General features: G+C 38.6%; 1 pseudogene; it reads right to left on the bottom strand.

Annotated features, from left to right (window-relative positions):
* Window positions 1-286: 286 nt before the first annotated feature.
* On the bottom strand, window positions 287-4,568 carry LOC149299844 (dual specificity tyrosine-phosphorylation-regulated kinase 2 pseudogene; annotated as a pseudogene).
* Window positions 4,569-16,499: the final 11,931 nt, after the last annotated feature.

Here is a 16,499-nt window from a genome sequence, read left to right as displayed (position 1 = left end):
TAAAATGGTAGCTAACAATACTAATAAATACACTTTAACAGTCAAATAGTATAGTCAGTGGCCAGCCACTGATTTTATGACACTTTTAAGCAAGGCAAACATCCAATCAAGTATTAGAGAAAAAAAATAAAATCCCATGCCCTTAAGGCATTGTGCCCACAGTTTTGTATATAAAAGCTGATTGTAAATTTAAACGGATTGCACAGAAAACACTGATTTAAGGACAGTTGTTTAAGTGAGTTAAGATGTTTAACGTGCTGAGCTTTAGAAAAATGTCCGAAAACCATTAAAGCAGCTTTGGCAGGACAGGTTTGTGATGCACGTTGCCATTGGCATCAGGCATTTGGCCAAATCTAGCGCGTGGTTGTGCTGCAGGGCCTGATGCTTGAGGTAATTTTGAGGTGGATGTCACTGCACCAGAGCTCAGTGTTGGCCTGTGGTGTACATTGCCATTAGAATCAGGTATTTGGATCAGATTCACCCTTGATTGTGCTGCAGGCCTTGATGCAGGAGGTAACTTTGAAGATGACATAGCACCAGAGCATGGAGATGTTTTCTTGGATGGAATCTTTTCTACAACTGGAGGCTTTGGCAAGTGTCTCCGTAGCCAAGGGTGCTGCAAAGCCTGGCTGGGAGTCATTCTTGATACTGAATCCCATTCTAAGCATCTAGCCAAAAAGTCAAGGAACAAAGGATCACTACAGCCCTTCAAAGCAGACACAAGAGTTCTGCTCCCAGGTGGTCCACGCCATCTTCCTCTTCTGGATCGACTGCCATTGAGTACCACAGCCCCATTTGGCAGGTACGAAACGGTGCAATAACGAGGAAAACCTTTGGAGCTGATGAAATTTTTGCCTCGCTTTGAAGAATCTATGAGTTTTTGGGGCGGCATCCCCAGTAACTCAATCATGCAAGAAAGCTGGTCACTTTCATCCTCCCCAGGTAAGAGTGGACATCCTGTCAGCAGCTCTGCAAGAACACAGCCTAAACTCCACATATCAATAGGCATTCCATAGCGAATACCCAGAATGACCTCAGGTGCTCGATAGAAGCGGGACTGGATGTAGGTATAGAGATGTTGATGGTCATAACAGCTAGAACCGAAGTCTATTACTTTGATGGCACTTCTGCCCTGCTGCTTCAACAAGATATTCTCTGGCTTCAGATCACAGTGTACTATTCTGTTTTTGTGCAAAGCATTCAAGCACTGTAGAATTGAATGTGCAAACTTCCTAACTACTGGCAGGCTGAATCCTTCAAACTTATTTTTCTTTATCAGCTCATAGAGGTTCATATTCAGCAGCTCGAATGTTATACACATGTGGTTACGGAAGTTGAAGTGCTCCAAAACATGGATAATATTCATTTTGTTATCTTTATCTTGCTTCTTCAGATGTTCCAGGATCCTGATCTCTTCTGCAGCCTGACGGTGGAAACGCTGGTCATTCCTTACTATTTTCAGTGCCACATACTCGCGTACCTTGTGATCGAAAGCTCTTACAACTTGTCCAAAACTTCCTTTCCCAATAACATCCAACACTTCATACCTGTATGCAACGTGATCATGCCGCACGTGCACGTATGTACCATGGTTGTCATCATAACCACCATTATTCGGTCCTCCTACCACACCATGGCGTTTCTTTGCAGCTCCTCCAAAATAGTAGACTTCAGGGTACTTAAAAATTTCATGATGTTCAAAGGTGGTCATTTCATGCATGTACTGTCTCATTGCTGATTCTGGCGTTAACGCAGGTGTTATTATTTTGACAGTACCATCTGAAGCAGCTGCAGTGTTGCCTTGTGACTTTCGGTTTGTGATTTCTTGCGGCTTCTCTGCAACGGGTGGTCCATTTTTAACAGAGGTTATGTGCCCGTTTGATTGTGTTGTCAGGACAGTCTTCTTGTTGTCATCATCTTTAATTTGTTGTCCACAGCTTCCAACGGATGGGTGTTCATTCATTATGTGCTTATAGCTGCCAATCTAAAATAATAAGAATAATAAAATAAATTACAGCAACGAACATTACAAATAAAAAATATACACAAATACACAATAAAATGGTGTGCTGGAAACTCCATTTTGAATAGATTATAATGCTTGAAGATAACATACTCAATGTTGATTTCATCTAACAAAATACAATACATAAGCATAAAATAGCATATATAGTGTGTTTTAATACACATTGTTTGTCAAGTATTTTTAATCTTAGTGCTTAAAAGAATTTCAAAGTCTTACCTTTTAAACTGTTAAATTTAAGGGATTTATCGAAATACTAGTGTGCTACTGCTAGCAGTAGCCACCTGTTCAGCGAGTACATTGAACACCGAACAGCTGCTGTATGCCCAAAAAAGCTATTACAGAAATGATCTATTTTGGAGCTATACCCATACCACATTGGTTTCTGGGTTAATACACATTTTCACTGACTGTTGGACTGCCAGACTTACAAGGCATTATATTATAATTGTTGAAAACAACAATAAAGCTTTAATAAATATATATATATATATATATATAAAATTAAGCCAACCTCATTACATTTATTTATATAGTCCAACTTGACAATGTGGTATAACTGATAATACAGAACAATACATGCCATACAGTTCACAGAGGGCTAGGCAAAACCCAATAGGCAGGTAAACATGCCTCCTAAATTTGTACTATAGGCACATTTTTATTCATCTTTTATTCTATTATACAGGAGGCTCCATTGAGCCTTAAGTTCCTGGTTCCTAAGCTCTACACGACTTTGTCCAGCCCCATGTTCAGGATTTAGCTGTCCAATCTGATCTCGATCTGAGTCCTGTAGTGCTACACATAGCTTGGGCAAGGCTGGAGATGTACAGACAGACGTTAGTAGAATTAAGTAGAGTTAATAAAGATCAGCTCTAACATTTACCCATTTACTTTATCTTGTAAAAGTAATTTAATGTACAGCCTCTGTTTCTTCTTGCACTTGAGAGCTAAAATAGAGACTAGCATACAACCTGGCCGTCGGATTCACTGTACCTTGCACATTTATTTCTATTAATACCAATCAGCTGTCTGAGAGTTAGCAGAAGGGGGAGGGGGCTAAGACTAAAACTCAGCTGTAAAACACCCTTGTATGTTAAGATTTAATCATTATTCTTGATCAAGTTTAAAAACACTAAAACACCACTTATGAGCTAAACAATGAATTCCTAAAACCAAAACGACTTGGCCTCTCGTAATTCTGTCTGTGAATCTTACCGGGTATGTTGGGTAACCATAAACCGATAGAGGTACTGATGGAAGTATCACGTGGTTAGGCGCTTCATGTCCAATGTCTGCAGCAAAAAAATACAAAAAAAACACGTTTTTAGAACAAAGAATGTCAGTATAATCAGCCTAAACACATAATGATGATTATCTCTTCAAACCTCATGCAGCGCAATAGGGCTCTAAGAGTAAATGCTTAGCCTTGGATGATTCCTTGATGGTTAGTAATGCGATGGCTTCTATTGTCAAAAGTCTATAGTCAAGTCAACCACATAAACCAAGGGAAAGTGAATATTTGTTGCACTGTCCCACATTGTTGACGTCACCAAGTTTCTTGGAACGTCCCTATATTGATCACATCACTTTGAGGCACAATATGCAAATGAATAGATTTGCAGGATGTCATGATACATTTTAAAGATCTCTTTTCTTTATTTTTTTGAGGAGCTTTGTGTTTATATGGTTTGTCTTCTATTTTTAATGTTTACAGCGTAAATTCGGTTTAGGTTCTCATTTAAAGGGAGAAGTGATCATACCCTAACCTTTTAACCCTTTAGATTGCAGCCAACAACTGCATCAACTCCTCCTCCCATCAAATAGTATTTCCAAAAATAAATTCCAACTATGTGTCCTTTACCAAGATTTACGGTCATCAGTATATACACGTCTACATACGGGTGATGGAGATAGTTGGTCTGCAATGATCAGCTAAGCCTACGGTATACGTTTACAAGAGCAAATAATGTAGTAACAAGGACCCCTTTGGATACAACCTTTTCTACAGGTACCAAATATAATTAAAAGTAACAATACTCATCCTTCTATGCATATGCTCAAACACATGGACCTGCTGTCCTAGAACCAGTGTGGTATTTCCTTAATACGAGGTAATACTTCAGTCCTGTAACTTAGTGCTTGTTATTTTAGGATGCGTTTCCCCCTGCAGTTACCAAGAATGCATGGCACACAAAAAGGGTTTGTAGAGTTAGGGACAGGCTATGCCAGGCGGCGCCCGATCAGAGTCAGTCACATCTCACTGAGAAGCACAAAGCCTACCGGTGTCTGCAGTCACGTGACCTCTCCCCTTTAACCTCCCGGAAGATTGCCCAGGGTCAACGTTTACCTTACGATGTACACCGGGGGTATACCAAAGCTGGGCATTTCCTTCTGGGACAAGTCACGGTAACAATGAATTTGTGTATGACACAGCCCCTTAGATTCCCGGTAACCACGGGCACCTCGTGACATGGGATGTAGGGGGTCGCTTCTTACCATCCGGTTGCTCTGCAACATCCTCAGGGATCGTTTTGGACAACATGGCGACTAAGGCAGGAGAGGCGAGCGGGGCGCGGGGAGATGAACTCCGGTCTCAGACTGCGGTTCCCCTGCGATCTCATCTGAGAGATCTACCCGGCTTCTCCGATCAGCTGCAGACAGGAAGTGGCCGGCATCCCCGACCTATCTAAAAGCACTATGGGGGCGCCCCCAGCTCCCTCCTCCTCTCCAGCAGCAGGGATCCCCCTGGGGGAGTCTGACACACAGACTTGGAGGAGGGGGGCAGCAGCTGGCAACACGAAGCCTACACCCTCTGTGAGCCGGCTCCACCCATAACAGGCTCCAGGGGATCCGCCCCACCTAGGTTTCAAAACGGGTGACTGAAAGAGTCAGTGGGGAAGGCGTGAGAGTGGGTGATTCCCCCAGACCGCGGAGCTGGACTGTGGGGAGTGCAAAGTAGGGCACGAGCTCCTCGGCAGCAGAGGGGGAAGTGTCTGTGCGTCGCCAGGTGATGGTGGCGATCAGATGCGGCTGGGGTGTTGCTAGGCAGCGAGCTGCGAGTTTGTGTTCACAGATTTCGTTTTTTCCGAAAGACGTTTGGGCGGGTGAACGAGACAAAATACTGGAGTGTGTTTGTCTCACGATCCATTTCTGGGTATTCGTTGAACAGATTGTCTCTGCTGCTCATAACGCCAATGCACAGCAGACAAGTGGCACTTAGTTCCTAAACTGAGGCCGAAGTATGGAAGTTAACTAGGCTTATCTCCACTAGATTGTAAGCTCCCAAGAGCAGGGCCCTCTTCTCTTTTTCTATCGGTTTGTTACTGTGTGCGGTTTTACATTCTTTTTCGGACATTATTATTGTAGCAGCGCCATGGAATCTGCTGCCGCTACATAAATAAGTGTGATGTATCTACTTGCCGTTCAGGCTATAAATGTAATATTTGGAAAGTGGTGTCGCACTGGGCCAGAGCAAGCATGCAATTTACACATACTTTAAGTTGTGAAATGATAGAAAAAAGGATAGGGAGGTTACTAAACACTAGGATGTTTAGCCTGGCGGCCAGTGACAGAATGCTTGTGGGCTGTCATTGGCTGAGAGAGGCCATTCGCTTTGCCTATAGTAGATCACCTGTTCAGAGTGCTATTACTCACCACCATTCCTACCTGTTATTATTATTAATAATATATTTCAATTATATAGCGCCAACAATTACAGGTAACGTAGGTGACACTATGGAATGTGTGGAAGTTTTATATATAAAAAAGATAAAATGCCCACCCTATCCAAATGTTCATAGAAGATCTAGAAGCAGAGTCAGACAGATTTATAAGGATGAGTGCCAAATATACCTTCCACAAATGTACCTTATATAAAAAATGAACAAACATAAAGTGAACAGAGCAACACGTAGAATTTGTATTTATACATGTTCTTTGATGATGGATATGGCCTTTGGCAAGTCTGTATTTCACATGCTTTGTGCATTTAGATCACTTTCATCATGTCTGCCATATAAAAAGTATGTGATTAAACTCTCAACTTCATGTAGATTTAAACACAAATGTTTTTTTATTTTATATTCTTCAGTTTTTATTGATTTTTTTTTAACAATAGAACAAAGGAAGATATGATACAAGCATCAAAAGAAAAAGGAGGGTCAGATCTCCAATTGTTGACGTAGATTAGGAGCAAACTACTCAAAGAGGATTGACACAAAACTTCAAAAACAAGGATGGTTGAGAATGACAATATCTCTCACAGAGGCTATCCATTAGCTTACCTGGCAGTGATTTCTTCTTATTCATTTGCTATACTTACAGAGATTGTGAATTACCGGAACCAACTTTACCTATTTAGAGACATAAACTCTACAGGCAAGGAGTACGTACCAATAATTGCAGCCGTTTGTTGGCAGTACTGTTCTGTCAGTAGAGAGAAAACTAGTGTAAAAACACTAGGATTGTACTAAAGCTATTTAAAACCATGTTCCTTCATTCCTGTTATTATCATTAGCAAGAACACTGCTTCTCTTGACAAGTTTTGTTGGAAGTGAAATAAACAAAACAGTATTTCCTGTTGCGACGTAATGTGGGCTGATTATACTTTGTACCGTTACAGTATCTGAGTTGGATGGCAAATGAAGTGTTTAGTGGAGGAGGGGAAGAAATTGGTAGAGCTGTGGCCACCTGAAACCTTAAAGAACATAAAATGTGGCACTTTATCATCACAATGTTGTCACCAAACAGGGGCATTATTAAAATGTCACAAACAATCCTTTTTACAAATTTTTTTTTAAAAAAATGACATGTACACAGCTAGTATAAATGGGGAACAATGCCCAAAATATATTCATTAACGTGACCTGGTTTTGAAACCACCCTAATTGCCTATATGATCTTTATTTATTTGAATTATTCTAAGGAAAACTGCATTCTAGGAACATATATGAATGTTTACCTTCAAGTTAAGCCATTCAACTAATTTACTGCAAATGGTAAAAAATACAACCCCCCCCAATTCTTTTTTCCTTCCATATTTCCCAAACTAAATAGTAAAAGTAATGGACATTAAATCATTTTGTAAATGTATTCAATAGCTATTGTATGATCTAGGAGTGGGAGTAGATTTGATCTATTTGAACTTTGCTAAGGCATTTTACACAAAAGCTTGCTGTACAAATTGTCAGAAATAGGCTTGGGGCAATTGGATTAGAAATTGGCTAAAAAGTACACAAGGACATTTTAGACAATTGAATGCTTCCAACTTTGTGGTACCAGTCATGTTCTTACATGACTGTTTCCATGTAGACAAAGCTAGGTCCATAAAGACATGGTTTGACAAGTTTGGTGTGCAGGAACTGGAGTGGCCCAACCAGAGCCCTGACCTCAAACGCACTGAACACCTTTGGGATCAATTGGAATGCTGTTTGCAAGCCAGACCTTCTCATCCAACATCAATCCTCTTTTGGTTGAATAGGTGGAACTTCCAATAGACACCGTGCAAAATGTTTTGGGAAGCCTACCTAGGCTGTCATAACTGCCAACTTCAAAAGGTGCCAACTTCATATTAATGCCTATGGTTTTCAAATGGTATATCCAACAGCTCATGTAGGTGTGATGGTGAAGTGTCCACATACTTTTGGCCATAAAGTGTATTAGTGGGTCCTCTGTGACAGAATTATTTCATGAACATGGGTAGGATTTTGTGGGTGCATACTTGATTATACAACTGTTTCCTGGAGCCATTGCAGCCTCAATGTTATTGTCTTACCCCTTATACAAACAAGTTACATGGAGCCCAGTTCTGAATGTGGTGTCCATGTAGTATGTCTGTAACAACTAATTCTCTGCATGTAATGTAGATGAGTATTACATGATGCTAGACTTCAGAGTATCTTATTAAATAGAGCAATGTACTATTAGTTGAGAATAAACTTAGCAAATGCCACTTCACTAACGTTTAGAGTTGTCAAAATAAAGGTGTCCTACAGTTACATATTTGGTATACTTAAAGACATCTATGGACACCAAGGTTTCCAAGTATGTGACACTATGTTTTTTTCTCAAACACCGTTTTCTGCTTCATTAAACAAATATTTCATAATGTCATGGTAAGTAAAAAGGCAAAAAATGCCCTCTGCTATACAAAATACAAGAAGGAAAATAATATACCTCTATGTCAACATAGGCATGTCTAAGAATAACCCTGTTCTAAATTTATGCAAAATGCAAAGTTTCCAATGTATTTTAGGGAACTTAAGGTCAGCTGTTATTCTTGGATTTACCTGCATGGGAGCTGCATCAGATTGAAACAGATTTGCATAGGTGTCACTCATCCAATTCCAACCCTGTGCTGTACACCAAACTTTACAGTTTATAGTTACAGTAGATTTATTCGAATGAGAACGTATAAGTAGGTAAGGATTCAGTTATGCATTATACAGGGTTCAAACAACTATCCTGCAAACTCTCCTACTAGTGTCCCCCTTCAGTGAAAAAAATATTATTTGATGCAAGTTTCTGGTGCAGTATGTCTGCTTATATACTGCATTTAGTAATTAGATCAATTATTAGGTATCACCGTAGACTGAAGTTGCAAATCAGTTATCTGACCCTGCTGTCAAAAACTAAACTTGAAATGCTAAATTGTGAATACATGGTCTGGTAGATAGCACTAGTTCAGTTATTTCATATGCCCGGCTGCAATTAACAGATAAAGCACACCAGGAGTGCTATTTAGCAGTACTGACTCGCCCAGCACTAAGACCTGTCCTGCAGCATTGTCCACAAAGGAGGATTTGGTCTCCAGCAGTGATAACCAGGTATAAGGGTTTCATGGCCTGGAGCATTTGAAGTTTCTTCCGAAACATCAATGAACAACAGAAAAGGAATGGCCATATTTTGTCTCTAGGTCATTCTTCAAATTTACTAAGAATCTAAAATCAAGGTACTTACTAGGCACCCTACAGGGATCTGGTAATAGTCCCATAATAGACCAACACCATACTTGGAACCCAACCATAAATCTGAGGGAGAAAAGAGGGAATATTACACCATAGCAACTGCAGATAATAATAAGGATGTGTGTACATATATCTGCACAGGGCATCTGGCAATTTTAAAACATGTAGGTTTAATTATGACAATAGAAAAATAAATAATTAGTTTTATCCCTATTTATCTTCAGTATAAGGGAGGAAATTATTCTGATAATCTACTGAGATACTGTTATAATATAATAACTACCTAAACTGTTATAATACCTAAATATTTGCAAACTGTCAGTACTGAAGGGTACACTGCAAAAAAATGAAATCTTAGTTAATACTCCATCAGAGGCGTATCTACTGAAAATAGCGCCTATGGCAAGCACTGAAATTGCGCCCCTGTCCAAATAAAAACCCATTTACTAGCCCCTGCTGCATATATATATTAGTCCCTGCTGCCGATAGCGGGTATAGATCAACACGCAAACCCAGATCAATTGAAATTCACTTGTGATCTCAGCACTGAAGGTATATATCAAATAAACAGAATCAGACATACAAGTCCTGTATTTGCAGGTATACAATAATAATATATGAAACGTAGCATCGCAGGTATAGATCAACTGAATAAGACATATTAACCCTGTATTTGCAGGTACACATAAATAATGTATGGAAACATAGCATAGCAGATATGGATCTACAGCATAACACAAAAACCCAGCTTTGCAGGTAAAGATCAATTGGAATTCACATAAAAACACGGCATTAAAGGTATATTTAAAACCCCCTAAATTACAGGCATAGATCACAGGTTGCACACTGCAAAGCCAGCCCTGGCGTCCACACTGCCGACATAGAACCTGGCCAGCACCCAGATTACACACATAAGATTTGCCATCTTTGTCCCCAAATAGCCCACCACAAGTCAACTTTGTCCCCAAACAGTCCGGCCAGTGCCATCTTTGTCCCATATACACCCTGCCTGTGCCATCTCGGTCCCCAAGGCTCAAACCTCCTGCTAGTGCCATCTTTGCCCTTCCACAATTATACATCTATGATACACAAACACTTTTACAGTCACTCACTAATTCACACTTTAATTCAGAGAACTCATCCACACATTAACTCATGCTCTCCCTCATTCAGACAATTCATCCACACATTAACTCATGCTCGCCCTCATTCAGACAACTCATCCACACATTAACTCATGCTCTCTCTCATTCACTCAATGCATCCACACATTAATGCACACTCTTTACTTATATCTACCCCCCTCCCTCATCACTTTTTAACCCACCCCCTCCCTCCCTCCCTACTTTTTAACCCCCTCCCTCCCTCCCCACTTTTTAACTCCCTCCCTCCCTCCCTCCCTTACCACTTTTTAACCCCCTCCCTCCCTCCCTTACCACTTTTTAACCCCCTCCCTTACCACTTTTTAACCCCTCCCTTACCACTTTTTAACCCCCTCCCTCCCTCCCTCCCTTACCACTTTTTAACCCCCCCTCTCACCTTGAAGTCCAGCGACGGGAGCACGATGTTGCTGTCTTCCTGCACCGCTCGCTGGTGCCCGCTGCTTCACTGCTGAGCGCCGTAATATGACGTCATATTTCGGCGCCCAGCAGTGAAGCAGCGGGCACCAGCGAGCGGCTTTTAAACACTGATGCGGAGGAGATAGAGGGGCGCCTAGCAACCGCTCGGCGCCCCTCTATCTCCTCCGCATCAGTGTTTAAAAGCTGCTCGCTGGTGCCGGCATTTCATGCTTGTCATGGGACACAAACTAATGTTATCACTTTATTGAGATTACTTACTAACTAGATATGTGTATGAAATATCCAGGTAGACCAAAGTTAGGAGAACTTCATTCATAATTTCATCTCCCTATTGAACTAGCTCCAAACTAGAACATGTATAGCCACAGTTTGGCAACTAAACACGTTTTCACAAAAAGGAACAAAATTTTGATTTTAACTTGTTCCATCATTGTAACAAGGCCTTGGTAATGCACATTTGACTTCCTCAACTTTGGCATGCTCAGACTAACACCCGTTGAGAAGGAAATCACTCATAAATCAAACCTGACCTCTTTATGGCTTACTGCTATTTCCTACATGTCTATAAAGAGAATGTGCAGATTGTGCTTTCCTAGAATATGATCCTGAACTTGGTGTTGAGGAAGCATCCCCCTACAAGACTAGTTCTGAAAACTGCTATATCAGTCCCTTCCAGATACCAGAGCCCACATGAAAAATAGGTCAAGCAAGAAGTTAGATAAGGATGCTCGAAGCTAGGCAGAGAACAGAAACATTAAAATGACTTCCAACCGCAAAATTGCAGGCTTTTCATTTATTTATGTGTTCTTTCATGGGTAAATCACTAAATATTCAATTTTGTTTAGGATTCTAGAACATTATTTCTCAACCTTAATAATTTTTGTGTTTGCAGCCTGTGTAGACAGGAGTCATGGTGCTTTTGTAATAAAGAAATCACAAAAATGAAGTAAAATAATACCTTTAATGGCCAACAGAGAGCCTCTCAGTTTAAATTGCATCAAATAAGCCTATGAGTTTGTATTACTTGTTTCTTCTTATACTTTCTGCTCTGAAGTCTCCTGAATGTATAAAACATTTTCATATCTGTTATACTGTGATTTTCATAATTTAAGTGCTAGCCTAGTGGTGTGTTTGGGGTGAAAACCATCATTTTCGAGTTAGGAATGGTGCTCTGTAGGTTTCTGATATAGAGATGTCTGTTCTTCATTTAAATTGTGATATCCAGCAAATTGATGTGTGTGGTGAAGCAGCAAAAGGTGAGAGTAATGATAGGGTGGAATTGATTACATTTGTTGTGGCTTACATCCCCCTGTGGCAGAGTTCCAGGATATGATGTAATGTTAGCACAGAGAACGGGCAGCACAAGGAACAGGTGTCCCTAGTAAAGTTACATCCTGGTGGCAACTGAGGGTGCTGTCATTGGCCAGGCCTTAGGCAGTGCCCAACATAACTGCAACACTTCAGTCCATCGCGCAGACCTTCCCCGGCTGTCAGAGAGGAGAGTTTCCCGCACCGCCGCAGGGAACAGGACATGAAATGGATCAGTGCTGGCTTTCATATGAAATATCTCCAAACAAAAAAAAAGTCAATTAATTCTGTTAATTTTGTTAAGGAACATTAAAGACACAATCCGAATCCGGCATACACATGTTTGTGTTATCCTTGATAACGGCAACATATCATATCCCAGCTTAAGCACAGGATCAAAAACTACTTTTTTACTGGCAAGAATACAGAAGATAAACAAAAGCCCTTGAGTCACTATTGCACTATTGCACTATAACATTGCACCATTCCACTCTCTATCCTAAAAGAAGGACGGAGGGTAAATGTAACAAAATTAGTTGAGAAATTTACCACCTGCCTAATATTACATGGACTTCTTGAGCTAGTATAAGCTTGAGCTAGTATAAGCTATATTTTATTATTACAAATGTATCTGTCATCATACCACACAGACGTCTCAGAACGTGCACACAGATGTTCAGAATACAAAATTAGTGTTTAAAGAAGGATTCTAGAAAAACAAACTCTTACAAGAAAAAAACCCAACCCTAACTTTATTAATTTATTTACTCCATACCCCATTAATGATGATACAATTTGGATGATGCAAAATGTAATGTGATGATACAAAATGTAAGTATACTTTTCAATTAATTATCAATCAAAGCAATGAGCATGTGTGAAATAAAAGAAACGCATGTCAGACAGTCAGTTTGGGAATATAAATGCATCCCTAATAAAATAATATACTTCAGAGTATTATCCATGGATTTATACACTTCCTGGAGTACCACTAATTATGCGGCATGAAAGTAGTACAATATAATTAGAACTGCTTGATATGACAACAAAAGTACACGGTGCCCATATGTTGTATTAGAATCGGGAGGGGTGGAACTGGGCTGTATGGGAAGCTAGACTGGGGCTGTAAATGTGTGATGTTGTGTAATAGAACATGTGTATTTTTCCAAAGCACAAGGACCAGCTGTGTTAAACCTAACTTCAAAATAAGGGCATGAGTGTTCCTTTAATATTCTCCCTGCTAATGAACATATTTAATTTAAAAGGCTGTTTAAAAATATATTTTCTCTGTAGTTACAGAACATCCAAAAATCTATTTAAAATTTTGGCTTTAACTGTAATTACTTACATATTAAGGTTATTTTGTTTGATTATATATGTGTATGTTGCTCATTGTTAGCAACTAATACTATTTTTGCTGCTGTTGTTTTTTTGTTAATGTTTTCCCAAATGAAACAAAGTAAAAAACATGTAGCATTTGCACAAATGTTATGCAAGGAAACAGTATACAAATAGAATGTTATATGATAACCTGCCATTAGATGTCAGTAAAGATGTAGATATCAGTAGATCTGTGAGTGATTTGCACCGTGTATAATAACATTACTATGTATTTTTCTACAGACCAAAGAAATTCTTAATCTGCATTACAAATACATTACATTTACATATTTAAACACACACAGAAGACTGCAGCTGAAAAATAACTAAATTTATGTGGATTTGTAAGATTAGATGTACAAGATGTGTAACTGCTTCCTGTGCTGCTACTTCTTTTTTTGTTCACTTTGCATACATAATTAATACTAAACCATAATTTTTTGTGAAGATCTTGGATTTGAAAAGTTTGATCTGCAATGTTAGATTGGGTAGATGGTTGACTCCTTTCACCTGTCCTTTCACCTTCTGCAGACTAGAATCAGGACAGACCCTAAATCCTATTTAATGTTCTACTGATTACGTTACATAGGCACTCTTCTTCTCATCATCTTTTTTTTTGTCGTTTGCTCTTTTACTTGCATCAATACAACATTTTTTGGTATCATCATTTCCTCACCCACAATAGATATGCCAATGAATTCTAGTAGTTTAGGATCACTATTATGTTGTGCAAAGTGAGTGGAAACACTGTATGTTATCAATCCTTTACCTATATTGCATATATATGTTCCTCCACCCTGACATGTAGGGGTCTGGTGGCACGCCCCACATATTGTAGTCCACATGGACACATTAATAGATAAATAACATTTTTAGAATTACAATTAGAGAATTGTTAAAATGTATATTTTTTTACTTGTCACAAATTATATCTGTTCTAATTTCTTTTTAGTTTTTTTTTCGTTGTTCTATATGCCAAGCAAGAACCACAAGCAACAAATCCTTTTGCCTAATTGAAAGGATTTTTTCTATCTTTCTTGTCTTTTAGACAACTTTTTACTACTCTGTTGCCTATTTTTGGTATAGATTCCCATCTATACCATCCAAATCATGGTCTTTTTTTAAGAAAATGTTAATGTCTATTAATATTTTTCTTAATTTTATGGCTTGCCCTAGATAATCTAATACTAATGGGACATCCTTTTTTGTGGTTCTACTCTGGATACAAAATATAATAAAGCTCCTTCAGAGCCACCTCTTTCATTGCTTTATCAACTGCTTCTGAGATTTACTTTTTTTTTTCAATGAAAGCATTTTTATTTTATTGGTACAGAGTTGTCAATGCAAATCTTTAAATATAAGAAATCAATTTACTCAAAGTGATAGTTAATTTAATGCCTCACTGATTGCTATTAGAAATAATTAAAGACTCGCTAGAACCATTTCAAATAAAAAACATATTGTCTATGTTTGATTTGACCTCCATTCATGTGTAGAATGGATAAATATGTCTTCCCATGCCAGCAAAAATAAATTGGCATAGCATGGGGCAAATATGATATCCATGGCTGTACCTTTTTTTTCAGGATGTTCCCTGTGATAGTTAGTATTCAACAGGGTCCAGAGTCCTCCATCACCAACTGTTTTTATTTAATAAATTATTAAAAAGTAGTACAATATTGTAATCAATGTAAACTTATTTTACTGGAAAACATATTGGATTGGGCTATATGTCCCCACAGGAAAAGCTAAAAAATTGAACTACATGTACTCTCTGTTTTACTAATACCAAGACTGAAATGGTTCCTTATTTTGGTATCCACAGTATATAGCAAACAATCATTATCCATACAATTTCAGTTTATATATACCTGGATTTGTTGACTGACTATGTTCATGACAGTAGAATACTACCAGGCTAACTTTTCCTCACTTAAATAAGGTAGGAAAAATAGTTTAAAAGAGATGTTTCATAATTCCACTATGCAGAAAACGACACACATCTGGTGGAAGTAGCGCACTTGCTTTCAATCAACTTTATATAAAATTAGTTTTGTTTGAGACGCCTGAGTTCACTAATGATATCCATTACATCTCCTGTGTTAAACTGGACACAGAGTAATTAAATTCCCTTTCATTAGAGATGTGGAATGTTGAGTGGGTAGCATTGGATCTCCCACCAAGAGATCAATCATCTGTGAAACCAACACTCATTATATCATTAGATCACAGAAATAATCCATGTTGTCTTCTAATACAACAAGTATCTGCTGTAGTGTGTCCACTTAAAAGCGATTCATATGCTTTGATTGTTACTACCCTTTATACCTTTAAAAAAATAATCAGTCTTCCAAGTACCCCTGAGATATGAAATATCCTAGCTGTTTTTCTTTTTCTTTTTTCTGAGGTATTCTGTGCTTTGCTGCTGTTGCATCAGTCCATGATTTGGAACAACAGATGCCAGTTACACTTAAATCATTTGGGCTATGCCTACAAGCAATTTAAAACGAGTATTACACAAACGGTGAGCTTCTGTCACAGAACGAAATAGCAATTGCCTTACTATAAGAAAATAAAATAATATAATGAATGAGATTCAGGATAACAAAAATGTATATTTTTAAGATTTTTGAGGCTATGTTATATGGAAATAATCATATTTATGGGTCCTTTTTAAGCAATAATTAAATATTTCATTCTGCATAGATAAAATGGGTTGGTTGGGGAAATCACAGATCTCCCATGTAGCCAGCCCATTGGGCAGGGGCGCAAAAAAACTACCGGGCCTGACGTCCTAGGCCAGCTCAGCCTAGAGCAGTATATACCACTGATGCCCAACACTCGTTCGCCAAATGGAACTTTACTGGAATTCCCTAAACGACTAAGAAAATTTATCCAGTTAAGGATTGCCAAAATGTGTACTAGAAATTCTGATGGTAATATTAGGAATTGTAAAAGAACAAAAAGAATTAGACAAATATACCTTAAAAATGGAGTAGCCAGGGGGCAATTGCCAGCCCTTCCCTTGATGGGATAAAAAGATTTATCTAGAATTGTCATAATTTTTATCCAACTTAATATGTTGTTATATAATAATTAAATTATATATAATCATATAATGATATATAACATAATGTATAATAATTCAAAGTATTGCTTCGTTGCCATGTAACACTTGGAAGCTTTGATATATTGGGAGCTTTGATAAATACATATCTAATGAAGCTTTTAAAATGCCAT

This window comes from Sceloporus occidentalis, unplaced genomic scaffold, assembly GCF_023333645.1.
Source record: "Sceloporus occidentalis isolate IW3139 unplaced genomic scaffold, rSceOcc1.0.p SCAF_28, whole genome shotgun sequence".
Classification (NCBI taxonomy): Eukaryota; Metazoa; Chordata; class Lepidosauria; order Squamata; family Phrynosomatidae; genus Sceloporus; species Sceloporus occidentalis.
Note: the sequence above shows the minus strand (reverse complement) of the source record. Positions and strands in the feature narration are given on the sequence as shown.